We start from the raw sequence: 27,023 nt of genomic DNA, 5'->3' as shown, positions 1-27,023 counted from the left end.
TGTCATCGCACAATACTATACACACTGCCTATTTTGATTTGTTGCTCTTGAAACATGATTTTGTGCAAAGGAAAGTATGTTCGTGAAGAGGGCCACCTCGTGCACTTCTCGCTCTGACACCTACGGGCACTTTCTGTCTATAGATGCCGCCACCTTCTCGGTTAATGACCTAAACCGAGGTTGCCAAGCACGGTTCGCGATAACCGCAGTTTGATTGCTGTGTGGATAGTAGTAACCACAGCTAGCGAAAACTGTGGTTAATCACACCCGTGTGACAAGGGTCTGACTTGCAACTTGTTGGCATTTTCGGTGCTAAAAAATTTTTGGACAAAATTTACCCCATACAACAATCGCACCTCTGCAAAAGGCACTGCTTTCGTTGAAAATTATACTTTCAGAGAAGCCTACCACGTATCAGTGTAGCCTGACTTAGCATTTCCTTCGGCGTCTCTTTAAAGGTGCACTGCAATGCTTTCCTGAGTACCGATTAATATCATTAGATTTCATCACGCGTTGCAGAGACAAGTTCGAAAATAATTATTGTGATCTGGGCTTGCAAGCGAAGGTTTTTCCTGTTTGAAAATTTAAAATAAGATGAGTCGAAAGCGCGTTTCACTTACCCAGTGCCAGAAATTTTATTGTCTTGTGTTCTAAATTTTTTGCAGATGTCGTCTGAAACTATTGCGTCGCATACAGGGGAGGCCCGAAGAGGCACAACGCCCACTGCTGTGAGTGTCTACGAGTGATCTTAGATGTCAGGAGGAAGACATGGGAAGTTGGGCTGCAATTATTTAAGGTCACTGCCAGTTCTAGCGATGAAAACAGCCAAAAATGTCAAGGAAAGGCTATGCCCTTCATTTGTTAAAACTTTGGTAGGATATCTGTGCCTGACTTGTTCAGCAGATTCTTTTTAACACTCCAGTCTCAAAGAAATTGCTTTTTTCGGCTTGAGTACGCATAGAAGTTATTTTCAGCTGGCCTCTCAGTGTAGCGTTGAATCTGCTACTTCACAATTTCAAATGCGGCCCTTTTCAAGGACGTAATGGCTCTTTACTGTTTCACTCTTGATGAAGTCAGTAGCCGAGTAGACTTACTTGAGTTGATTGTGGGGTAGATTCTTTTTCTAGATTTCTTGTATTCTAAACACTTTTAAGCCTTTTCTGCAAATCCTCAGATGATGAGATACATTGAAAGCTGCGTATAAACGTGCACTTCTGGGTTTATTCCTTGCCCTGAGTCTATTTATGTCAGTGCATGTAAAAGAACCCCAGGTGGGAGAAATTTCTAAGCCCTTCACTGCGGCATCCCCCATAGCCTGAATCGCTTTGGGACATTAACCCACCACAACCTATTTTTGAAAATTTTTGATAGCCTTCCCTGAAACAACTGGTATATATCTGGGTTTATTTCTGCGCGTGAAAGCGCCATCAGAAGACCATGCAGCAAGCCGCACGAAATGACGGGAGATTAGAAGCAGTGAAATTAAGCTATAAGGCCCACTGATATCGCTGTCACCAAGCACGTGGGTGCTTGGTTGTCTTCCTGTGGTACGCCAGGTGAGGCCGCAAGCTCATTTCTAGAGATGCACCAGAAATGCTCATTCAATTTATTTCATCACGGAACTGCACAGGAAACACCAGCAAATAACTCTTTCGTCAATAGCGAAAGCATGCGTTGGCACATAAGGTATGCATGCATAAGTGCAGCACCTTCCGAAACAGGATTGAACAATGGTGTAATCAGTTGGAATGATAGAAAACATACATCAATGCAGGAATGATGTAATTTTAATACAAAGCATTGGCTCTGCTTAGGCACCTCAACTTATTTAACTGACCTTTGAAAGATGGAACCTCTTTGTGGACAACGCCACGTTGAAAGCAGAGTTCTATCAGCAAGGTTTTTCTTATTTTGAACCATGATACTGAAGCAGTGATTGGCCATACGTGTTTCCGTTAACTGGTGAATTAACATTTTTTTGCGTCATATTTAATGTAATGGGTAGGAATCACAAGCACGCCTAACCATAATGAGTGATTATTACATATTGGCTTATCGTTTGAAGTAGAGACAATCAGTTAAGAGGATTACGTGAAGAGAAGTATTTTCACCCTGAAAAATAAATCACTGCTCGAATGCAATAGACCTGAAGAGGGCATTATTCAGACAGCTAATTCTTCCAGTCGCACAGTTGTTTACAAATAGGTTTTAAATGTGCAAAGCCATGGTTTGCAATGGTATGCGGTATGGGAATGAAAGAGAAAGAAGCAAATGATTTTATTACAGGAAGATGAAAATGCCTTCAGCTTTGAGACCATAGCCTGCTAGTGCCAGCTCAGGGCTTAAGTTATCATCGTGTGGCTTGGAGTCAAAATTGCTGTCTAGTGTAATGCGAAAACATTATGGTGCACTTAATTTTGGGTTGGTGTGTTCGGAGCTGAAAATACATGAGTAAAAGTTTTTTTTTGGCTGCATAAATGCCCTGTTACAGCATCCTTTAATGAATATTCAAGGTAAGCACTACTTTTGTGCACAATATGATAATCTTTTGACAGATATCGTAATGGATTGCAGCTGGAGGCGGCCCTCCATTTTCACTACATGTTTTAATGACAGAACTTTTGCGTGGGGTGGACTAATATTCGGAATTTCAAGTGCGTATACAATACGTGTGTTGCATGGTTGAAAATCATTTGGATGAATTTATTTAAGAACTTCCATCTTTTCGTATTCCATATTCATATTTCCTTCATCATATTTCCATCTAGAGCGTTTTCATCACTGGGTGCCTGCTCGTGTTCCTGCTGACGGCGCAGGATGTTCTCCAGGTGAGGTCGCAAGCTCATTTCCAGATAAGCACCAGAACTGCTCATTCAGTTTATTTCGTCATAAAACTGCACAGGAAACACCAGCAAATAACTGTTTGGTCAATAGCAAAAGCTTGCGTTGGCACATAAGGTATGCATTCATAAGTGCAGCAGCTTCCGAAACAGGAGTGCTCCACAATAATTTCAACCGCTTGGGGATCTTTAACATGCTCTTACATCGTACAGCACAGGAGCGCCTTTGCTTTCTACCTCCATTGAAACATGGCCTTCGTGGCTGGGTTCGATGACTGTAAAAAATTCCACTTGCATTTGTTAAAAGCTTAGGGAACCTTTCTGAAGAAAACATTTACTCTTTGCCTTGAAAGAAAAGCAGGGTGGTAGTGGCAGCCACGCGAATGCCACTGTTACTCACATAATATATCGATATGCCTTGATGGTTGGGAAAAGCGGCATACCTGAAAAGTGATGATTTGCTATTGTAGGATTTTGCCCTGCTTGATGGGGTAGTCTTGCAGGAGTTTTTGTGAATATGTTTTGCATTGCTTCAGTTCTTTGTGTAATCACCCTCTTTGCCACTATTATTATCTATGTCTTTGATTTTAGGGCTATTGTATGCTTACTCCCGTATTGGTAAATTTGCGCCATCATTGCCTAGATCTGTGGGGCGTAATACCTGTCTTAAATGCTGTGGAGGGTGCGATTACTTTCTCTAGCCCATTGGTTTTCTGAAAGAAGACGGTGCCTAAGCTCACGATGGTTGTGTAGGTTTGAATTTCAATTTCGGCATTTTTATCAAAGTGCATGACGATCGGTTGCGGACTGTAAATGACACCGAAGTTCCTTGAAGGTTTCTGCTTGCAGCACTCCCTACTTAAATGGCTCGTCTGCCTTTGTGATTTGGGTCAGAGGTTCGGCAATGTGCGAAAAGTTCTTGAAAAATCATCGGTAATACACGCACAGTAAAAGGAATCTGCGTGCAGCTTTATCACCTGGCAGTGGAAACTGTGCGATTGCAGCTGTTTTCAAGGGGTCTGGACGTACATCCTCTTTGGAATCAATGTGGCCTAGAAACGCAACTCTTCATAGTCAAAGAGGCACTTCTCTGCTTTCAATGTGAGAGTGGATGACTTGATTACCTCCAGTACTGTTCAAAGCCTTTTTAGGTGCTCTTCTAAGTTCAATACAAAGAAAACTACATCATCTAAATATACCAGACAAATCTGCCACTTCAGGCCTGATGGCATTATCCATTACTTGCTGAAACATTGCTGGTGCAGAACAGGGACCAAATGGCATCACCTTGGCCTCGAAAAGACCATCCGTATTAATGAATGCGGTCTTCTCGCGATCTCTTTTATGGACCTCAATTTCCAGTAGCTGCTCTTGAGGTCATCAATGAGAAATGATTGGCATTGCACAGCCGGTCCAGTGTGGCGTCGATGCGGGGAATAGGGTAGACGTCCTTTGTTATCTTGTTCAGGTGGCGGTAATCACCGCAGAATCGAAGTGCGCCACCTTTCTTCCTCACTAGAACAACCGGTGCCGCCCGGGGCTCTTTGATGTCTGAATGATGTCGTCGCAAAGCTTTTCGGGGCAACACACGGTAGGGGCTCTGGAGGAGAGGTCAGGCGTGCTGGTCGGTTACAATACGATGCTTGGCAAACTGCATCTGTCGAACGTTCGGCAGTGACTAGAAGCACTCTCTCTAGCTTCAAAGCAGATAGCGGGCCTGGTCTTGGTTGTTCTGGGGCAGGACTTGGTTTATGTCTAAGACGTGCTTGTCATCTTCCTTAGGTGAATCGTCTGGACGGGAAAGGGTGAAGGCGTCGAGAATGTCGGATAGTTCGTCGATGAAAGGAATCCTTGTTCCTTTGTTAACGCGCCTGTATTCTTCGCTGAAGTTCGTCTGCAGCACTTCAGTTTGGCCATTGCGGAAGTGTACTATGCCTCTTGCGATGCTGATTCCGTGCTCTAGAACCAATTCCGTGTTCCCCTCGATGAGAGCTTTCATGTTCTTGGCATCCGTGCCACCTGCGGTGACCATGACGGTTGACCGGTGTGGGATGCTTCCTTGTTCATCAAGGACAGTCAGGGCAACATGCTTCTTCCTGCTTTTCATCGAAAGGAGAGCTTCATTCGTCGAAATTGTGATGAGCTTGGAACGCAGGTTGATGATCGCCTGATGCTCATTAAGGAAATCTATGCCCAGTATCACGTCGCGAGAACATGCTGCTGTACTACAAAGGTCACAGCAAAGATGCGTCCCTTGACGGCCACTTGCGCTTTGCATCACCCTGTTGGGGTAATAAGATGGCCTCCGGCAGTGCGTCGGTTCACGGCTTCATTGCGTATGTGGATGGTAGGTAGTTTGCGTCCTCAGGGCTTTTCTGGTTGATGTAGTCATTCTGAAGCCCGATCGCGTCTTTGTCAAAGTGTGTACTGCAGCGGCGTAGGTCATGGCCTGGGGTTCTGTGGCCATCGGAGTCGGGGTATCAAGTGCCTGCTGCACTTCTTCTAGGTCCACATCAATGAGCGTCGCTGTTTGTGACTGATTCATCGACATCGCAGCCATATATAAAAAAGTTGGCCTTTTGTACCGCTGACCTACGGCTAAGAATAAATATGTTTGTGATATAGGGAAGTGATGACAGCCCGACTCATGGTATATACCAGGCATTGCAGGGAAACCCACCACTAATTTTTGCAAGTATGCTTTCCTATGTAAAAAGACAACTTCTGTGGTATAGTGATAGGAGTTTGGGGTACACCAGAAAAGAGGGAAGTAGTTATTTGTTGCTGGTCAGTCGTAATATCAATATTATAGTATCTAAAACTTCGAGGACATAATTTCTATCCACATTGTGTCTCAGCATATTTCGAGAAGGTTACATATAATTCAAAAATCATGTGTTGGCGGGGCGCGCACACAGACGCACAACAGCACACGTCGCTGTTCTAAATTTTTTGCAGAAGTCGTGTACAATACCTACATCACGTCCAGGGGTGGCCGGAAGAGGCACAATGCCCATCGTTGTGTCTACGAGTGATCTTAGATGTGAAGAGGAAGACATGGGAAGTTGTGCCGCAATTATTTAAGGTCATTGCCAGTACTAACGATATATATATCACCCCCCCTCACTTTAATGCTGAATTGGCACTGTAGGTAAAGGATAAATAAACAAACAAACAAATAAATACACAGCCCGAAGTGGTGGGCGGTGTGGATGATACGGTAAGCGACTTGAACAGCGCTCTCCAAACATCAGCGTGGTGACCTCTGAACAGAGAGTAAAAGATTTTATCCCCTCAGACGGACTTTGCGGGAATCATAACTAACTTTTTAACCTTTTCGTGGAATGAATCTTGAAGGTATACGCTGAGCTTTGTTTATATTCGCTGACCTACTGAGTGTGCCCTTGAGAATCTTCTGCTGGTGCTCCAAATCGCCTTCTTTAACTAATTGCCTCCGTACTTTATCGCCTTATCCTCTGCTGCCCATAATGCAATGAAGGATGTTATAGGCTCTCAGTTAAGGTTATGTTTTGTGCGTTAACTACTGCAGTTAGAGCTTCTTTGTACTTATGCGCAGAGACTACCCCGGGACAACCCGGGTATATCCTAGCCACCAACCCGTACTTCAAAACCTTGGAGGGCACAACTAAATTCCAGCCCCAGCGGTACTACCGCTCGCTGCTGGAGCGCCATCGCCGGCAGATGCAGTAAGTAAACGCTGAGGCAAGTGTACGCTTCTGCATGCCCACGGTGCCGGACATAATCCTTCCTCTACCGCTTCGTCTTGCTTCATAACCTCGATGTTCCCATAGATGTAGCAGTTGGTTGTCAACAAAGCTACGTGGTCCTCCGTGGTGGCGAGAGATTTTGTGAGCTTTTCTTTAAGGTCGAGAATGGAGGCCGCCCAATCTTCGTAACCGGTTATTTTTTCCGATGTAGCTAGTTTGGTGTCCTTCCTGAATGTCTCCCAGTCTGTAATTCTGGCTCGCCCTCGCAGTTTGCTGTGCTTGTTGCTTTCGAAGATGGTCTGCAGCACGTAGTGATAGCTGCCCAGGGTTTCTCCTGTATTGAGCCACTCATAGTCACGGGCTTTGCGGTCGAGCGTAAGGTCGGGGGAAGTGTCCTGCGTTATGCTGATGCCGACTCGCTTCGGGTGCTGCAGGTCCTTGAGTAGTGTCAGGGTCATGTCAGCGATAGCGGATGCTATTTTTCTGCTTTCGCGTCTTCCCTCGGGTAGCCCCATAGGGGGCTAGAAGCATTAAAGTGGCCAACTACACTGAGAAGGCCAAAAACTCCCCTAATTGTAGTTGTCGACTTTAATGCTTCTAGCCCCCCATGGGGCTGTGTGTATGTGTTATGAAAATGAAAGAGAGAGAAGCAAATGATTTCTAATACAGGAAGATGAAACCCTTTCAGCTTTGAGACCATAGCCTGTTATTGCCAGCTTAGGGCTTAAGTTAGCAGCGTGTGGCTTGGAGTCGAAATTTCTGTCTAGTTTAACGCAAAAACATTTAATAGTGTACTTAATTTTGGGTAGGTGTGTTCAGAGCTCAAATTATGTGAGTAAAAGTTTTTTTTTGGCTGCATAAATGCCCTGATACAGCATCCTTTAATGAATATTCAAGGTAAGCACCACTTTTATGCATAATATGATAAACTTTTGACAGATATCGTAATGGATTGTAGCTGAATGTGGCCCTCTATTTTCACTACATTTTTTAATGACAGAACATTGGTGTGTGGAGAAATAATATTCCGAATTTCAAGTGCGTATACAATATGTGTGTTGCATGGTTGAAAATCATTTGGATAAATTGATATTTGAGAACTTCCTAGTATTGAGTCGTGTTCAAATACCACGCAGACTTTCATAAATCTGACCTTGCCAATGCCCAATACCTTTGCAACTCATCTGAAGATCGAGTTTAAAGTATTAAGGACTTGGTTATTTAACTGACCTTTGAAAGATGGAACCTCTTTATGGAGAACACCACGTTGAAAGCAGGCTTCATTGGCAAAGTTTTCCTTATTTTGAACCATGATAATGAAACAGTGATTGGCCATACGTGTTTCCGTTAACTGGTGAATTAACATTTTTTTGTGTCATATTTAATGTAATGGGTAGGAATCACAAGCACGCCTAACCATAATGAGTGATTATTACATATTGCCTTATCGTTTGAAATGGAGACAATCAGTTAAGAGGATTTTGTGAAGAGAAGTATTTTCACCCTAAAAAAAAAATCACTGCTCGATTGCAATAGACCTGAAGAGGGCATTATTCACACCGCTAATTTTTCTTGTGAAACAGTTTGTTGAGGTATTAGCGGGGTCGCAGCGGAGCCCAGACAGAGACGACCAGCGTGGCAGGCTCCTAGTTCCGAACTGCCCGTGCCGGGCGTGCGCGCCCAGCACGCGCTGTTCATCTTTATTTTCCTCTAGCGCGGGAACGCCGATCTCAGCGCCAGCGCCGCCGGGCGCTACAGGGCCCCCCGCCTAGACGGAACGTCGGAATGTGCGCTCGGTAAAAGAAAAGAGAGTAGAAGTGTCCAGTAAGTTCATGTCAGGAGCCGGGAAGAGCTGTCGGGTGGAGTGCGCGGGCTCAGGTGGACGAGCCTGGCTGCTGCGCAATGGGCGAATGATGCAGGGTGTCCAGCTGACAATGGACATCGGGGCAGGAGAGGCCATGATTGGGCCGGCACCGACTGTAGTGCTGCCCGCTGGCACAAGTGTCATCAGTGTCGGAACGTTGCAGCAGATGCCGATGGAAATCTGACGCGCCGAGTACACGATCACAAGCACAGGAGCGGGCGAAACAGCTCCATGGACTGAATGCAGCTGTGCTGCGACAGCAGCAGCTGTAACAGTATTTGGCACAGGTGTGACTGTTGGCACAACGGTGAGAGCCGTGACGATGGTAGAGGAAGTTGCGGGGCTCATTGTCAGGTGCTTGGGTGAAGCGGGATCGACAGTCTGGAGCGGTTGGCCAGGGATGATGCGCGTGTGAGCATGGTCGGCTGTAGGTGGCTGCAAAAAGGTTGTTGCAGTGACAGGCCGTGCAGCTGAGACTGCGACATCAGATGGCTGGCTGGCAGCAAAAGACACAGGTGGTGGTTCGACAGTGGCTGCACTACTCGGTGTGGGTAGCTCGACCATGCGGTGCCGAAGGTGGCTCAAGTCAGGCACCAAAGCAGACGCTTGCTGCGGCGGTGTCGAGCTGCCAGGGTCAGAATCCGAGAAGCGGTTGACCGTACCGAGGGCTGGGGGTGGGGCCTCGTGGGCAGGCGGTGTGGTCGCCAGGGTAGTGGGGCTGGTATGTGGCATATGCTGCGGTGGCGGCGTCAACCTCACAGCAGAGGCCTGCAGAGCTGTTGGCGGTAGTGACGAGGTAGATGGAGATGTCGGCACGGCTGCTGCCGCAGAGTCGTCTTTGGCTGCAGGAGGCTCTGGCGACAACGCCACTGAAGCGCAAGGAGGCAGAGCCAGAGACGCGGGTCGGATGGTAGTGGGAGCAGGAAGCGAGGCGGAGCTCGTGCGGATCCCACCTGGTGTTGCGTCGAGAGAGACAGCCGGGCTGGAGACGCTGGACGGGAGTTGCGGCGATGCGGCGAGGGGCTGCTGAGGCGGGCCGGGTTCTGATGAACGCTGCGTGGGCGCGAGCGAGGCCGGTGCAGGGCCAGAGGCTGGCGGCGGCGAAAACGGGTCCGCTGCGTCGTAGAGCGGCGGCGGAACGTAGTAGGCGCCGAAGTACGCCAAGACGGCCGCACGCAGCTCATCGTATGGCCGGCCGCCGAAAGCAGAGTAGGTGAGCCGACGCAGGAGGTCGGCCGGGAGGATGTCACAAAGGACTTCGTGTTTGAACGGCTGGATGGTGATGCCGTTCAGGTACATCGCAGCCTCCAGTTGTGCGAACCACCCGCCGACGCCTGCAGGCCGGAACGCCGGGAGCGGCGTGTCGAAACTTGGGTGCTCCCAGTACGCCATGCTGGAACGCCGCTGGGAAAGAAGGCACGGTTCGCCAGGTCACCACTGTTGAAGGATTTTGCGGAGTCGCAGCGGAGCGCAAGAGAGAGACGACCAGCGTGGCAGGCTCCTAGTTCCGAACTGCCCGTGCCGGGCGTGCGCGCCCAGCACGCGCTGTTCATCTTTATTTTCCTCTAGCGCGGGAACGCCGATCTCAGCGCCAGCGCCGCCGGGCGCTACAAGTTGTGTCCAAACAGGTTTTAAATGTGCAAGGCCATGGTTTGCAATGGTAAGCGATATGAGAATGAAAGAGAGAGAAGCAAATGATTTTAATACAGGAAGATGAAAATGCTTTCAGCTTTGAAGCCCTAGCCTGCTAGTGCCAGCTTAGGGCTTAAGCTACGAAACCCATGGAATGGGAGCTTGGGCAGCAGAGGAGTCTGGCTGCGCTTGTCACGGTCAGTCGAGGACATCTCCATTGAGACTGAGACCGCTATCTCCGCACTCCCTAAGGGTGGGAGGAAGCATAAGGGTGAAAAGAGGTGACATTGGCGGAGATGCGTTCAATGAAGGCGGAGGATTTAGGACTCTAACCATGCTTGCAGACGTCATTTCATAGAGTTTTTAATGGTGGCCCCAATGATTATATATCGGGATTGGAAGGTATTTAGACTTGAGATATACAAGTATCTAAGCGTACGCACAAATCGTAGGGTAACTGACTGTGACGCCGGCCAGAAAAATTAATGAAAATATTATGAGAAATGCCCTCTCATGAATGAAAGGGTGCTCCTGGATACAATACACAGTAATTGATTCGAGCATTCTTAAAACATGCAGTGGTTCTGGGCACGTCGTTGGCAGATGTTAGTAGCTAAGATCCAGCAGACATCCTGTGCTTGTTATTTAGCAGACGGAAGTGCGAGGTTGCTCCAGGCGTCAGTTGCAGTACGAGTAGTGAAAGGAATAAGGGTTGGATAAGAATGCGCGGAGGGAGGGGGTGGATTTTCGGAAGCATGCAAAGTGACCAGGATCACTTGGTGTGGAAAGCATCTGAGCCAGAGTGGGGACAACAGTGAGGTACAATTCATTTCAGGTGTCTAAACCTTGTTGTAGCTTCACTACTTGGGGGAGAAGAATCTAGCCCCTCGCTAAATTTTAAAAAGACAAAAGTTAGGAAACTCGGGGAGAGTGGACTTGGGAGAGTTTAGAGCACACGTCAGAAATATTCACTGCCACAAAAAAAAGGCAGCCAAAATGACGTCGGAACTGTGTAAGTTAATCCAAATAAATTTTGAAGTTCCAACACTTTGCAGATAAGCACTTCAATTGGGGTGCAAAAAATTGCCGCTTAAAGTCAGAATGACACCTTTTAAATGTGCTTATGGTTTCGCTTTTTGGCTCTGCAATAAGCACTTTTAGTGGTTTCTGTACAGAAATTACCCCTGGCTGCCCTGATTATGTCCCTTCTGTGATGCCGTATTTTCAAAGTCTCGGGACCATAAGAAAGGCAGCCTTATTACAGACAGCAGCTCGAGCGCGAAAGGCTGAAAAAGCAGTAAGTAAAGTATAAAATATCGAGTTTTTTTTGTGCGTGTTAAGTAACCCCTCCAGTCCACGTGGCTAGTGGAAAAAGCCAAACTTTGTCAAGCCAGAGTGCCAAGGGTAGCTTTCGAAATGCTAAGAACTGATATGGCTATTACTAGCGACCGGGTACAAATCTCTATTTGCAGCTGGGTGCCTAACTCTACAAGTAAAAAGTTAAAAATGCGTTAACCAGCTTACTACTTAAGACAGTTGACCAGTTTTCTTGGTTTGCGAACACTAGTAATACTGTGCCTCAAATGCCATATTTTTACTCTGAAAAGCCTTTTTTAATTTTTAAGGTGTTCCCTGAAACACCCGGTACATTTCGTGTGTATGGTTACAAGGCAGAGTTTGTTTATGTAGTGAATAGTGAATGTATGGAAACTTTCCACTTCAATGAAATTGGCATTCTTTTTCATCTTAGTCTTTACTCAGCAACGTATTCAGACATGACTGCTCGACAATTACGGCAACTTATTAGAAATTCTAGCTTATAGGCTGCTGGATCTCTATGCAGGCTGCACTGCTGGGATGATCAGGAAACCAAACTGAAGTTTGGCGGCATGACTAAGGCTCTTCTGCTTTTTAAAAGGAGTGACAGCTACATGGGCTCTCTCTCAGGGGTTCCATGAAGCAGCGCTAGTAGACAACTTGCCTATCTCTGCCATGTTTTCTGCGGACGATTGAAAGGGCACTCAGTGAGCGCATTTATTTCATGTGCTGCTATGCTGGGGTTCGTGCACCTTTTAGTCTCTTACTCAGAAGTTTATCCTTTGAGCTTTTGCACGGCAAGCATGCAGTTTATTTTATTATTTATTTTCAGTACACCCTGCAGCTCCGAAGCTTTATAGCAGGGGAGTGGGTACAACGTTAAAGTGATGAGCAGTTGAATAAAATCACATGAGAGAAAGAACAAACGGGGAGTGAGGGTTGACAAAGGAGCAATGTAGACAGATAAATTAAACAAATAATATACAACCAAAGAAGCAGCAGTGCATTTCTTCAACTAATATTTGAAAGAACAGTTAAATCACAAATCATTGATTAGCCATAAAAATACATCACGAGGAGCACTCGCAGCTCCAATTGGCAGCTTGTTCCGGTGAGAAATAGTATGTATAGGATACCACATCGGCTGAAGAAGCAGCTATCGCACTGATATCCAAGAATAGCAAGGAAACGATTATGTCCGACTCACATGTAGCGGTACGTAGTTATATTAGGGGCCGTGTGGGCGTTCCATGTTGGAACATTTTCGAAACGTCAATCCCCAGAATGTCCAGATGGTCTGGACGCTAGGGCACCTCTCAACGACGGCCAATGGGGTGGCCAACACAGCTGCTCAAGCTGCCCTCCTCCAAGCATCTGGTACGCAGCCTCTCTCTGACATCATTAACGATGCCTCACCGTTACTAAGCTACGCTGAAACTAAAGATTACGATAAGATTATTACAAGGAAATATTTTCTAGCTCACAAAAGCCGTAGCAAATTTGAAGAACACATCATCCGGCGGCTACATACTGTCCAATCCCTACTTTATGAGCTAATGGTATCAAGACATATGCGATTCATTCTGCCCCTTCTGTGGAGCACCTGGCACACTATTTCACACAGTTTGGGAATGTCAAGAAAACCCAGAGCTGGGCAACAATCTTGATCCAACATGTCTCTGTCCTCTCGACCAAAATTCATTAGGACTTGGGAGAGTATAGAGCACACTTCAGAAATATTAACTGCCGCGAAAAAAAAAAGGCAGCCAAAATGTCGTCAGAACTCCATAAGTTAATCAAAAGAAAATTTGAATTTCCAACACTTTGCACATAAGCACTTAATTTTTGGTGCAAAAAAATCACCGCTTAAGTCAGAATGGCACCTTTTAAATATGCGTAAGGTTTCGCTTTTTGGCGCTGCAAAGAGCACTTTTCGTGGTTTCTATGCAGAAATCACCCCTGGCTGCCCTGATTATGTCCCTTCTGCGACGCCGTATTTTCAAGTCTCATCGGGACTGGAAGAAAGACTGCGTTATTACAGCCGGCTCCTCGAACGGGAAAGGCTGAAAAAGCCTTAAAGTATAAAGGCTAAAGTAAAAGTAAAGTATAAAATATCGAGTTTTTTTGTGCATGTCAAGAGATGACACATCGCATCTCCATGTACTGAATCCGCTTGTCTCAAGGGTAAGGGAGGAGAAATTCAGTGCTCCTTGACTGCTGCTAAAGTGGTGTATTGAGCTCCCACTCACAGACCGACACACTACAAATAAAGGCTATAACTGGACACGCTAAATTTGCATGATGGCCTTTTGTGATTAGTAGTAGGTGCAAAGTCGCGTGGACAACCTTAGCACATGATACTTATAGATCCCATATTAAAATTAAATTTCTGGTGGCCCATTTTTTTTCTATTGTTTGAGCAGACAATGGCATGATATATATTAATATCTCAGGAACTAATTGGCCTAGAAATGAACACATTGCATATTTGAAATCAGCAGAACAAACTGAATATGTCTGTGCAGTTTCATTGCATTTGGTCTGTAAATAAAAAAAATGTCTTAAGACCCATGTCCCCCCTTAATGTGCACTGACATCGCACAGTACACGGCCCTGCAGAATTTCGCCTCCATCGAAATTCGACCGTCGCGGCCGGGATCGAACCCGCATGTTTCATGTCAGCAGCCGAGCGCCGTAACCACTGAGCCACTGCGGTGGTTCAAAAGTTGTTTTTTAGGGGTAAAGTATGGCTTTTGTGGTCTAGTGTCACCATTGTTGGCAGACACTAGAAAGCTGATGTATTGTCTTGGGTAGTGTGCTGGGTAACTAATTTGCAAGTGTGTTCGAATACAAACGTGCACGTGTGTTCGAATAGTGTTCTAATTGCTTTTTCATTCTCTTATTGCTTTTTCTCGTCTTTAATACCGTCTTGGTTTTTGTGTTCTTATGTCTTGGCAGCGTGGGACGCTGAAAGCACGGCGGCATGGGGAACGATTCCCTGAATGAAGAAGTGGGGACCATTCTTCGGTCCATTCCTACGAGTGAGAAGTTGGGAATTCTTTTGTGCCGGCTCGACGGTAAGCGTCCACACGAGGTTTTTGCACTGAAGTAAAATTGAGCCATTTGCGTCTTTCTGAGCAGTCGCTGTCGGGGACCGTTCGATTCGTGGCGTCGCGGTGATTTCGAAAATTTTGTTCAGCTTACTTGACACGCTTGCGTGCGCTCTTGCAGAGGCTTGAAAGTTCTGAATTGAATCCATCGTTGAATGACGGCACAAAAGACGCCGACTTGAGACGCGCTCGCGTACGGTCCTTCTGACTGCGGCCAATGTCAAGTTTTCACGTACTGCATACGACATATCTTAGTTGTTAAAACCTTTTCGGGGAGTTTTTTTTTTCATTTTATTTCCTCTTTGCTTGCTTATCTGCAGTTGACGGATAGGGCGAGTTTAGTGTCGGTCATGCAGTGGTTCATTGTGGCAGGCTGTTGATATCAGTACAGGAAGTGATTTCTTTTTTTGTTGCTGCCTGGGCTCTGTGGATTGTGTATCTGAAGGTGAAAAAGATACATAATATACAGTGTAAACGAAAGCTTGCAGTGTTCTGTGTGCCTTTGCGGCTTTCATACTACTTTTATCAGTTCGTGGAAGCTAATAGGGGCCTGTTGGCTTGCATATAGTGTACTGCTTGGCTTGAAGCCAGCCTGTCTTGCTTTCCGGTCAGTATACTAGTCAAGTGCTATTTGGCACTGGTGTGGTCACACCTAGACTACTCGTAGTTGCCCATTTTGGTGGCTAGGTTGCTGTGACATTCGGCTGTTAATCCCAGGATCACAGAATCGAATTCCGGCTGCTGCAGCTGTGTTTTGATAGAGGTGAAGTGCAAAAATATCCTGTTGCGTGCGTTGCCAGCGCAATAAATATACCCCACATAACCTATATTAATCCAGATCCCTCCACCACGGCTTCATTGCCCACGTGTTGCTTCGGAGCGTTATATGCATACCTGCCAACTCTTCCGAATTTCCCGTGAAATGTACGAATTTCGACCAGTCTTACGATTTTACGAATATTACTTGAAATTTTACGAAAAATATATTATTTGCAAAAAAAAAATGTGACAATGTATTAAAACTACACTCTGGTACCGTGCGCCGCCACGAGAGGGCATTACGTTTTTGTTAGCCCTCGCGCGATCATCATCACCATCAGCAGCTGGAACGTTGTAGTGACTTCTATCGTCTACTATTGGGGCTGCAAATCCATATCCAAAACTCGGTAGCACCTCCGCTAGGCCTTTGCCAACCTGTTGCCTTTGTGCGCGCAGGCAGTGCTGTTTGGACTTCTTGTGTTGGCCTCGCCTTTCGTGCCATCAGCTACCGCGTCCGACACAGTGCGACTCCCGTGTTTTCTGTAGCGGCGTCGCATTACAATGGCGGGCTCGAAGCCGCGACAGTACTTTCAAGTGTTTTTGAAGTCGTACACATCGGAATTTCCGTGCTTCGTACCGTCGAAGAAAGGGGAGAAGTTTGGATTTTGCACCACGTGTGCGTGTGACGTGAACATTTCACATGATGGCAAGTCTGACATCAAGGTCCACATCGCTTCGAAAAAGCACCAGGGATACGTGCGAGCCGCGGACAGCCAGCCAAGCCTGACAAGTTTTGTACGCAATGACAGCGACCTCGGTGTGATTCGTGCAGAATGCCTCTTCACGGCGTTTTTAGTAGAGCACAACATCCCGCTGAGTGTCAGCGATCATGCTGGACCGCTTTTCCGGAAGATGTTCCCGAAGTGCGAAGAAGCCAAACGCTACGCCTGTGGACGAACAAAGACAACTGCAATTTTTCGGGAAATGGCCGCCAGCGCGGAGACTCCTTTGCTGGATGCCTTAAAAGAACAGGTATTTTCGATCGCTGTGGATGGCAGTAACAATAGGGATACACAGCTTTACCCTATTGTTGCGACATATTTCGTTAAAGAGACTAGGAGAATTGGAAGCCACCTTCTTTGCCTCGGGACAATCCAAGGGGAAGCGACCGGCCACAAGATTGGAAAGCTGATTCTGGCCGAGATCAAGTCCCGGAATTTGCCTCTTGAAAACCTACTGGCTCTGTCTTCGGACAATGCCAATGTCATGGTCGGCAAAAAAAACAGCGTCTCTACAGTATTGAGAGAAGCTCAACCAGCTTTGATTGGGGTTGGTTGCCCGTGCCATCTCATCAACTTGGCCGCCCAAAAAGGAGCTTCATGTCTTCCTGTAAAGGTTGATGAGGCTTTGATTGATATTTTTTTTTATCTGGAGAAAAGCTCGAAAAGGAAATATCGACTTAGAGTTCCAAAAGATGCATGATGTCGAGGTCAGGAAGATATTGAAGCATTCGCTGACACGTTGGCTCTCTTTGGGGAAGTGTTTGAAGAGGCTGCTCGACCAGTGGAAACCACTTCTTAGCTTTTTTTTTTATCAGAAACAAAGCAGTGCAACAAGCAGAGCTTGTTTTTAGAGCCTTACCAGATTCAAAAGACTTTTTCACAAACCCCCAAGAACTCTGCACCAACACCAAAGTCTTCTGCACACCTTCCGAAGACTGCTGCAGACCTCGGAAAAAAACACACCGACGGTGATGGACTCTCTCTAAAGAGAAAAGGAGCTCACTCTGGACCTCAAGCAAAGAAACTGAAACTTCATGCCGAGGAATCTGGAGAAGCCACCCACGTGACCCGTGAAGAGCGCCTGTTTCTTTTTTTGTCATTGGAGCTAAGCAGGGCATGCTGTCTTTTTCTCTAAACTGTAATACCACTTTTTGAGAAGACAAACTGCCTTCTTCAGGCACAGGCTCGTCAGATTCATGTACTGAGGGCCCTCTTAAACCACCTTTTCGAGGACCTCCTGACTAGATTTGTGCGCCCAGGTGTTCTCAAGGGATGTCATTCATTGCTGGAAGTTGCCTATGGAGCTGAGGAGAACCAAAAAAATGATGAAGACATAGTCATTGGCAGCACAACCTACTCTGTAGTTGAGACGCTGAGCACAAATGAGAGAGAGCAGTTCTTCTCTGCCGTACGTCTCTACTTCACAGTAGCATGTGATTATATTCGCCACAAGTTGCCTCTAGAAGACGTCAACCTCAAAATGGTTGAAGTTGCTCAAGTGCAGAGTCTAGAAACTGCTTCATTCAGCAGCGTACGTACTTTTATTATGACGTTCCCTGCTATTCTGCCCCAGCGGAGTGGCGAATCAAGAGAAGAGGCAGTCGACGGACTTGAAGTGGAGTTTGCCAACTTGCAGGCATACAAGGTTCCAGCAGACATATTGAATGAGCCAAGCTGCGACGTGCAGTGGTCACAATTGGGAAATGTTAAAGATATCGACGGATCGCTCAGATTCAACAGAATTTCAGTGGTTATGCTGGGCATCCTCTCCATTCCCCACAGCAATGCTGAATGCGAGAGGATATTCAGCACTGTCAACAAAACTCGAACGGAGTTTCGCTCATCTGTCTGTGAGAAAACACTCGAAAGCCTGCTGATGGTGAAAGTGCACCAGAGTGGAACATGCTTTGAGCAAACTTGCACAGAGAAGTTTCTCAAGCAGGCAAAGTCTGCAACAGCAAAATCATTGCAAAAATAAATTGTAATCCAATGGGCCGATGGAGTTTTCGCTCATTACTCTCTCTCCAAAACACTGACTTCACTTGCGGATGTGAAATGTGAGTAAGCTTGCCCCAAAAGCTGAATTGTAGAAACTTCAAAAAAAAAAAAAACGTGCTGCACCCCCCCCCCTCCGCCGCCGCCGCGGCGGTTTTACCAATTTCCAAATGGTCAGGTTGGCAGGTATGCCGTTGAGACTGAGACCACTATCTCCGCACTCTCTAAGGGTGGGAGGAAGCATAAGGGTGAAAAGAGGTGACATTGGCGAAGATGCATTCAATGAAGGCGGAGGTTTTAGGACTCTAACCATGCTTGCAGACATCATTTCATAGAGTTTTTAATGGTGGCCCCAATGATTATATATCGGGATTGGAAGGTGTTTAGACGCGAGATATACAAGTATCTAAGCATACGCACAAATCGTGGGAAAACTGACTGTGATGCCGGCCAGAAAAATTAATGAAAATGTTATGAGAAATGCTCTCCCATGAATGAAAGGGTGCTCCCGGATACAATACACAGTAATTGATTCGAGCATTCTTAAAAAATGCAGTGGTTCTGGGCACATCGTTGGCAGATGTTTGTAGCTAAGATCCGGCAGACATCCTGTGCTTGTTATTTAGCAGAGGGAAGTGCAAGGTTTCTCCAGGCGCCAGTTGCAGTACGAGTAGTGAAAGGAATAAGGGTTGGATAAGAATGCGGGGCGGGAGGGGGTGGATTTTCGGAAGCATGCAAAGTGACCAGGATCACTTGGTGTGGAAAGCATCTGAACCAGAGTGGGGACAATAGTGAGGTACAATTCATTTCAGGTGCCTAACCTCTGTTATAGCTTTACTACTTGGAGGAGAAGAATCTAGCCCCTCGCTAAATTTTAAAAAGAAAAAAGTTTGGAAATGCAGGGAGAGTGGACTTGGGAGAGTATAGAGCACACTTCAGAAATATTAACTGCCGCGAAAAAAAAAAAAGGCAGCCAGAATGACGTCGGAACTCCATAAGTTAATCCAAATAAAATTTCAATTTCCAACACTTTGCAGATAAGCACTTCATTTGGGGCGCAAAAAATCGCCGCTTAAAGTCAGAATGACACCTCGTCGGGACTGGAAGAAAGACGGCTTTATTACAGCCAGCTCCTCGAGAGGGAAAGGCTGAAAAAGCAGTAAGTAAAGTATAAAATAACTAGTCTTTTTGTGCATGTCAAGGGATGACACATCGCATCGGCATGTACTGAATACGTTTGTCTCAAGGGTAAGGGAGGACGACAGAACTCCATAAGTTAATCCAAATAAAATCTGAATTTCCAACACCTTGCAGATAAGCACTTAATTTTTGGCGAAAAAATCACCGCTTAAGTCAGAGTGACACCTTTTAAATGTGCGTAAGGTTTTGCTTTTTGGCGCTGCAATAAGCACTTTTCGTGCTTTCTATGCAGAAATCACCCGTGGCTGCAATGGTGATGTGCCTTCTTTGACGCCGTATTTTCGAAGTCCCATCAGGACCACAAGAAAGACAGCGCTATTACAGCCAGCTCCTTGAGCGGGAAAGGCTGAAAAAGCAGTAAGTAAAGTATAAAATATCGAGTTTTTTTGTGCATGTCAAGAGATGACACATCGCATCTCCATGTACTGAATCCGCTTGTCTCAAGGGTAAGGGAGGACGAATTCAGTGCTCCTGGACCGCTGCTAAAATGGAGTATTGAGCTCCCACTCACAGACCGACACTCTACGAATAGAGGCTATCACTGGACACGCTAAATTTGCATGATGGCCTCTTGTGGTTAGTAGTAGGTGCGAAGTCGCGTCGACAACCTCAGCACACGATACTTATAGATATAATATCTCCATGCAGGGCAAATCTAGAGTATGGCTGAATTATTCTTTGGGGAACTGAAATGAAGCTTTCATGTCGAGAGGAAAAGTGGAGGGAAGACACTCATTTCTCAGTGAAAGCCGGATCAAGTTTACCGACGCATTATTTGCTCTAAATTTGTGTCATAACTTATTTTCCTAGTTTCGTGGTCTTACTCCGTTTGTTTCTTATGTAGGAGGTGTTGGAAAACCTTCTTTCTTCCCCACTGCTCCCATTTAAAAATCAGAGGGTCTGTGGACGGCGTCTACGTACGGAGCGTAGGTTAGATATAACGAACAGCTATTAGAGCCATCTCCCGGATGCGGATCTTCCCGCATCGTTGAGCGAAATACTTCTGGCATCTATTCTGCGCACGTGTCTTAATTTTCATAGCTGATCTCTCATCACCTAATGACGCCAAAATTTGAACACAGATGACGTAAAACAATGAGAGAACAGTGAAAATAGGCCAGCCGGCCACGTGATGAGTAAGTGACATATGCAACTGACACTTAGACCCGCCGATCAGATGCAGCGGCAGTGGGGGAGGGGGCAGTTGAAAGGCTCTGAAACACCTTCCCTCTTAATTTGGCGAGCCCTTCCCAGCGAAGCTTTCATGCTCACATCCTACTCCGTCACCCACACCTGCGTATACAAGTTGATAGGTGGCTATTGGTTACATTCTTTCAGACCTTAGGCAGCTACCATGGCCGCGGCCAATAAGCCGCATAGCTCCGGCGGATCGGGAAGCTCCGCACCGCTAGGCGGCGTGCAAAAAAGTGACAAAAGGAGAGGGAAAGGCGCGAACAAGCTGAAATTCAAATTCTGACTACAGATAACTGAGCTGCCACAAAGTGCATTAAAAAAAAATCTTGCTGGACAATATTCCTAACGCGGCGTGCTTTAACATCCCAGGCATACAGCCGCTTTATTAGAGCGCCATTTCAGAGTTCCTTTAAGCGCTGGGGACGATATGGCATTGATGCGGTGCCTTGTGATTCTCTGGTATCGCAGGCATTGCTGAATGTAACAAAGTGCGCTTGCACAGGATTGAGTAGTCTTGATTACTGGCGCTTTTCTGGTTATAGCAAGCACTGGAGGAGTTCCTTTAGGAAATTCAAGCGATGCGAAAAACGCGAGGACAAGGAATGCAGAATGACAAAATGGCAGCGCAAAACGAAAGGACTGCGCAGCTCCGCACGTATCGTTCTGCGTTTCTCATCCTCGGCTTTGTACTGTTGACGATTGTTTCGTGTTGTTTAAGCATCTAAACCTCGCCAGGTTTTACTTGATCGTAAGGAAGTTTTCGCCGGCCTGTTTTTACCGCCTCAGTTCTTTGTTAAATGTCAGACATCAGCACCGTATAAAAGACACCAGGGGTGTGCGTGCGAAGATGCAGCGTAGCACCGCCAGGAATCTGTTTTCGTGGTTCTGTCTGTCCACTTCGGCATCAGGCCGCAATATGCACGGTTGTGAGGTCTCTCTAGGCGGCGCACTAGCGATGCGGCTGGGACGGGCGACACACTTCGCTTGCAGCGTGGCGACTGCGGTTTCGCTGCAAATGCTCTCCGCCAACAATCGCTCCAGCCGAGCGCAGCTTCTGTTTTAAGTTTAGCATCATGTTTCTACTCCCCGTGAACCTATGTGGGGCTGCGTCCGTTTCCTTGTTGTCCGCCGCAACGCTCATTTTAAACAAAATAATCTACCCTGATGAAAATTAACATAATTTCTGTCTAGTGAAAGGCCTGAGCACAGCGAAGAAAGCGATTTGATACTTTGCGTGTAGAATGCCCAGTACCTATGCTTTGCTATAATTTCGTGAAAACTTTTTCAGCACAAATTCTTCGTTTTGGCACGACTCTGATGGTGGCCAAAGCTGTGTTATGCATTAGAAGTGGGGTGCATTTGCGGCAATTTGCAGTAGAGTCGCTATGAAAATGTTTCGCATTCCTGGACTCCTGGAGGTATTCCAAGCACTATGCATGCTTTCTATGGTAAGATTGAAACACTGTTCCGGAATCAGGGAAGGTTTTAGCCCTCCCATGCCCAGCTTTCCTGGACATGTACTACTTGCGCCATCTGTCGGCAGTGGCGGCGACACGGCGCGTAGCTGAATGGTAAGGGGTACAAAAAAATCGTAAAACGTGAACAAAAGCACCTACAAAAATGACCCAGGGATTTGTGTAGTATACACTTAGATGAGGAATGCCTCAGGAAATTTCGAACACCTGGGGTTCTTAAGGGGGGACATGGGTCTTAGAGCATTTTTTTTTTATTTACAGACCAGATGCAATGAAACTGCACAGACCTATTCAGTTTTTTCTGCTGATTTGAAATATGCAATTTGTTTATTTCTAGGTGAATTAGTTCCTGAGATATATATCATGCCATTCTCTGCTCAAACAATAGAAAAAAAAATGGGTTATCAGAAATTTAATTTTAATTTGTAGGCAGGTACTACAATGTGTGAGGAATGCAACGCTGGAAGCAGTTTTCAGTTTTTTGTCCGTGTGAACAAATGGGCTTAATAGTTAGTTTTCAAGTGAGTTAACCAGACATACAGTGTCAGAAAACACATGACACACATGAAACTAAATATTAAACCCATTTGTCCACACGGAAAAAAAATTGAAAACTGCTTCCAGCGTTGCATTCCTCACACATTGTAGTACCTACCCACATATTAAAATTAAATTTCTGGTGGCCCATTTTTTTATATTGTTCGAGCAGACAATGGCATGATATATATATTAATATCTCAGGAACTAATTGGCCTAGAAATAAACACATTGCATATTTGAAATCAGCAGAACAAACTGAATATGTCTATGCAGTTTCATTGCATTTGGTCTGTAAATAAAAAAAATGTCTTAAGACCCATGTCCCCCCTTAATGTGCACTGACATCGCACAGTACACGGCCCTGCAGAATTTCGCCTCCATCGAAATTCGACCGTCGCGGCCGGGATCGAACCCGCATGTTTCATGTCAGCAGCCGAGCGCCATAACCACTGAGCCACTGCGGTGGTTCAAAAGTTGTTTTTTAGGGGTAAAGTATGGCTTTTGCGGCCTAGTGTCACCATTGTTGGCGGGCACCGGAAAGCTGATGTATTGTCTTGGGTAGTGTGCTGGGTAATAATTTGCACGTGTGTTCGAATACACACGTGCACGTGTGTTCGAATAGTGTTCTAATTGCTTTTTCATTCTCTTATTCCTTTTTCTCGTCTTTAATACCATCTTGGTTTTTGTGTTCTTATGTCTTGGCAGCATGGGACGCTGAATGCACGGCGGAATGGGGGACGATTCCCTCAATGAAGAAGTCGGGACCATACTCCGGTCCATTCTGACGAGCGAAAAGTTGGGCATTCTTCTGCGCCGGCTCGACGGTAAGCGTCCACACGAGGTTTTTGCACTGAAGTAGCATTGAGCCGTTTGCGTCTTTCTGAGCAGTCGCTGTCGGGGACCGTTCGATTCGTGGCGTGGCGGTGATTTCGAACATTTTGTTCAGCTTACTTGACACGCTTGCGTGCGCTCTTGCAGAGGCTTGAAAGTTCTGAATTGAATGCATCGTTGAATGACGGCGCAAAAGACGCCGACTTGAGACGCGCTCGCGTACGGTCCTTCTGACTGCGGCCAATGTCAAAAGTTTTCACGTACTGCATACGACATATCTTATTTGTCAAAACCTTTTCGGGGAGTTTTTTTTTTTTTCATTTTATTTCCTCTTTGCTTGCTTATCTGCAGTTGGCGGATAGGGGCGAGTTTAGTGTCGGTCATGCAGTGGTTCATTGTGGCAGGCTGTTGATATCAGTACAGGAAGTGATTTCTTTTTTTGTTGCTGCCTGGGCTCTGTGGATTGTGTATCTGAAGGCGAAAAAGATACATAATATACAGCGTAAATGAAAGCTTGCAGTGTTCTGTGTGCCTTTGCGGCTTTCATCAGGGGTGGAATCAGTGTGCTATGCACGCCGGCTGCTCGCGCCATGTCTTTTCACGCAGTTGACTTTGAGGCGGTGTTGCATCAATTGCTTTCACTCGTCCTACTCTGTTGACCATGTTAAAACCCTGCTATTTACCGACATGAGAAGCAGCATGAAAGCCAACAGTAAAGTAACAAGACAAGCCAACATTCGTGCACTCCTGCTTTTGCCCGTTTATAGAATTTAGCCAAAAATTGTTTTTTCCATTGCAGGTACAAATCATTGAGTATCAGCACTTGCCTCCATGATATGACCCATCATTGAACTTCGAGATTTCACAGATGAATGTGGTAAGTGATCGGGATTTTTATATAGATAGATACAGAGAAAGGGGAAAGGCAGGAATGTTAACTGGAAAGGTTTCCGGTTAGCTACTATATATATATATATATATATATATATATATATATATATATATATATATACTGCTGCCTACACAGTTTCCAACCAATATTTCAGACTTGGCAGGTCCTGATACTATGGTCCAAATAATTGAACAGTTTGGAAAAAAAATCAGTGAACTTCAAAAAATTTACTTTCTTGTAAAAGAAACAATCAATATTAGATTGCATCTGAGAGGGTCATGCTTTCATGTCCGAACCACCTAGCATACCCGATGCCAAACTAACGAGGCCACAGGTCCATTGTGAATGCACCGTACTACGCACCCCATGCTGCCCTGTGTACACTGCGAGAAGTCTGTTTACTTAGGCGCTAATGGCCACAAAGGCAGTATCCTTGTGGAGAAGTGAATGCTTCAGACTGCCCCCCTTCAGCCTTGCACCACGATTGGTGGTGCCTGAGCAGAGGCGGATGTCACTTCTTTACCGCTTTCAGTGCAATCGCGCATCCTCGCGCACCACTAGCCGTTCCTTAACGGGGGAGGAGGGTCTTAAAAACTTGTTTTGTATTGAGGCTGAAGCCTTTAAGAGTTTAGGTTAAATTGAGGACAACGTACCAATGTATGGAAAGGATCGGAGAGGTATATCGGGTTTTTTGCATCATAACTTTTTTCAGCAGGGTCATCTCATTCAAGAGTTAGTTTTAGTGCCACTTCAGTGTGGTCGTCTCTTTTCCATGACGTCATTATCTCCACATGACAGTACCTTTCTGTAAGTATATCTGTCTTATGGCAACACTTCCCTTTCGTTCAGTCCTCATGTTGACAGAATGATATAGGCTACGTGCCATAATCAATTTTAATGAAAACTGAACGGCTGCCCGGAAGGCCAAACAAAATTTCACACTTCTGTGAACGACAACCGCATTAAACGGAATTTCATTAAAGGAAAACCACTTAAACTGAGAGGGCCGGAGAAGACCCCTCGGAACTAAATCGGATTGGTGCAGTTATAATGAAAGTGAAAAGTGCTGTTGGATGCAGGAGAGGTCTGGGATGAGGTTTCCGACGTGTTTTGGTCTAATGATCCTAATAATCTGTATATCTTTCAGGCCTCAGTGGAGGGAACCTGCTCTGCGGCCTTTGCTGCTCGGGCCTCAGTACACGCTTCCCAGCATGAAGATGGTCAGCGCCATCCAACCAACACCTCAGGATTGGCGGAGCAGGTACTACATTGTTGTAGCAGAGCGTACTGAGGCTCTTCCCGTAGGGTAATCGCGCCACAGACTTGAACGCTTTTATAGTGTTTAAATCTGGCGAATTTGGTTGAGCAACTGTTCTGATGGAAAAACAAGCTTTTTCTTATGTCTTCTCTTAAATGACTCGTCAAGATCAGAGGTTTGAATGCCTGAATTTGTGCTCAGTATGGGAAGATGTTTAAGTCTATTTAACTGGCTGACGCCTGGTTCTGATCACTGGCCTTTCGCATTGTTTTTTTGCGCTATCCTCGAGGTGCTGGAGTGCATTCCTGTTTGAGAATTACGTAGCTTGTTGTGTGCCCTTCCTGAAGGTACAGTGTTTTCATTGTCCAGTAATACTATCTTTTTTTGCGAGTATTTCGTCATTACGATATTTCAAAATAACGAACGATTATTCACGACCCCGCAAACTTCGTTGTATCAAGATTTCAATTTTGACCCGACGTTTCGATCGTAGCATCGATCTTTTTCAGGGTCTTTCGGGTAGCGTTAGTACTTCGCCTCTGCAAAAATTACTTGCTTGGGAAGGAATTTGCTGTCGAAGAGGAGCATTGCTGAGGAGGATTTACCCAACAGTCTCGCCCCGACAATTTCGACTCCATGCGTTAGGACTCTAAGTTCCGCCAGTAGTTCTTTGGTCTTGAGGCCTGGCCCAACTCTATGGATGACTCCCCGGATCACATCATCCGGCGCGCTATGTACGTGTTGACTTCGTAGTTGACCCCCTGGATGCTGAGTTGTCTTATTTGCTTGATTTGTCTTGCCATCTCTTCGGATGGCGTGCTCGTGATGATTATGTTGGATCCTCGGTGGACACCCGTTGTTCAGTTGTAGAGTAAGGGAGGAAGTGGGAGTGAAAGAAGAAACAGAAACAGGGGTCGTAATGAAGAAAATGAAATTGAGGAAAGGAAATTACGGAGGAGGTCGCGCCGCTGCGCGGAGAAGAGGCCACAGTTGGCACGATCCCAGGGCACGGATGGACACAGCGAGCATGGACAGACACCGCGAACATGAGCCATTAAAGGCTTTCGCCTTAAAATTCTCTTCAAAGCTTATAGATACATGGGGTGATGAGAGAGAGATGTGGACTGCAGACATTGACAACTTTGTGCCAGATATGCAGCGCGGAAGCCATAGGCCGTCGGCGTTCATTGTGCTCATTGCCGTTGGCGTTTACTACGTTTTGCACTCCGATCATGTTAAGGAAAGGAAGTGCGCATAACTGGCTCCCTGGGTCAGCGGAAGCCTGAATCGTGCGTACATGTATTTGGGGTGGTGAGAGAGATGTGTGTTACATGCATTAGCACTGACAATGGTAAGCAAACTCTCGGGATCACCCATTAACTTCAACCTGCCAGATGGGCAGGGTGGGTGGAGACATACGGGTGTGACAACCTCCCGAAATGCTTCCGTAGAAATAATCTTTAAGAACCAGGTATTGGTGCAGCAAGTCGAGCGTATGTCCATCTATTTCTTCGATCACAAAGCTTCATTCATGAAAATCAAGAACTGTTTTTGGAGCATCTTTTGATGAAGGATTATGGTGTGAAAAATAACGTTGTAGTGGCCG

At 46.0% G+C, this 27,023-nt stretch overlaps 2 protein-coding genes across 3 annotated transcripts in view; both read left to right on the top strand.

The window, feature by feature from the left end:
* Positions 1-24,145, top strand: part of LOC149357520 (uncharacterized) — a 41,668-nt gene extending 17,523 nt beyond the window's left edge. Inside the window, exons 10-17 of the mRNA XM_089576598.1 lie at positions 666-728; positions 2,769-2,828; positions 6,418-6,547; positions 14,340-14,458; positions 19,065-19,186; positions 19,460-19,584; positions 23,142-23,260; positions 24,067-24,145. The gene's annotated coding sequence lies outside the window, so the exon portion shown is untranslated. The remainder of the gene's footprint in view (positions 1-665; positions 729-2,768; positions 2,829-6,417; positions 6,548-14,339; positions 14,459-19,064; positions 19,187-19,459; positions 19,585-23,141; positions 23,261-24,066) is intronic.
* Positions 24,146-25,345: 1,200 nt separating this feature from the next.
* LOC149357519 (uncharacterized) overlaps positions 25,346-27,023 on the top strand; it is a 35,861-nt gene continuing 34,183 nt past the window's right edge. The window contains exon 1 of one of the 2 annotated variants that reach the window (XM_089584794.1): positions 25,346-25,420. The gene's annotated coding sequence lies outside the window, so the exon portion shown is untranslated. The remainder of the gene's footprint in view (positions 25,421-27,023) is intronic. The other variant, XM_089584791.1, reaches the window with a different exon arrangement.

Source organism: Amblyomma mixtum, chromosome 3 (assembly GCF_055824585.1).
Source record: "Amblyomma mixtum isolate Tamu chromosome 3, ASM5582458v1, whole genome shotgun sequence".
NCBI classification, from domain to species: Eukaryota; Metazoa; Arthropoda; class Arachnida; order Ixodida; family Ixodidae; genus Amblyomma; species Amblyomma mixtum.
This window is presented reverse-complemented; position numbering and strand designations above follow the sequence as displayed.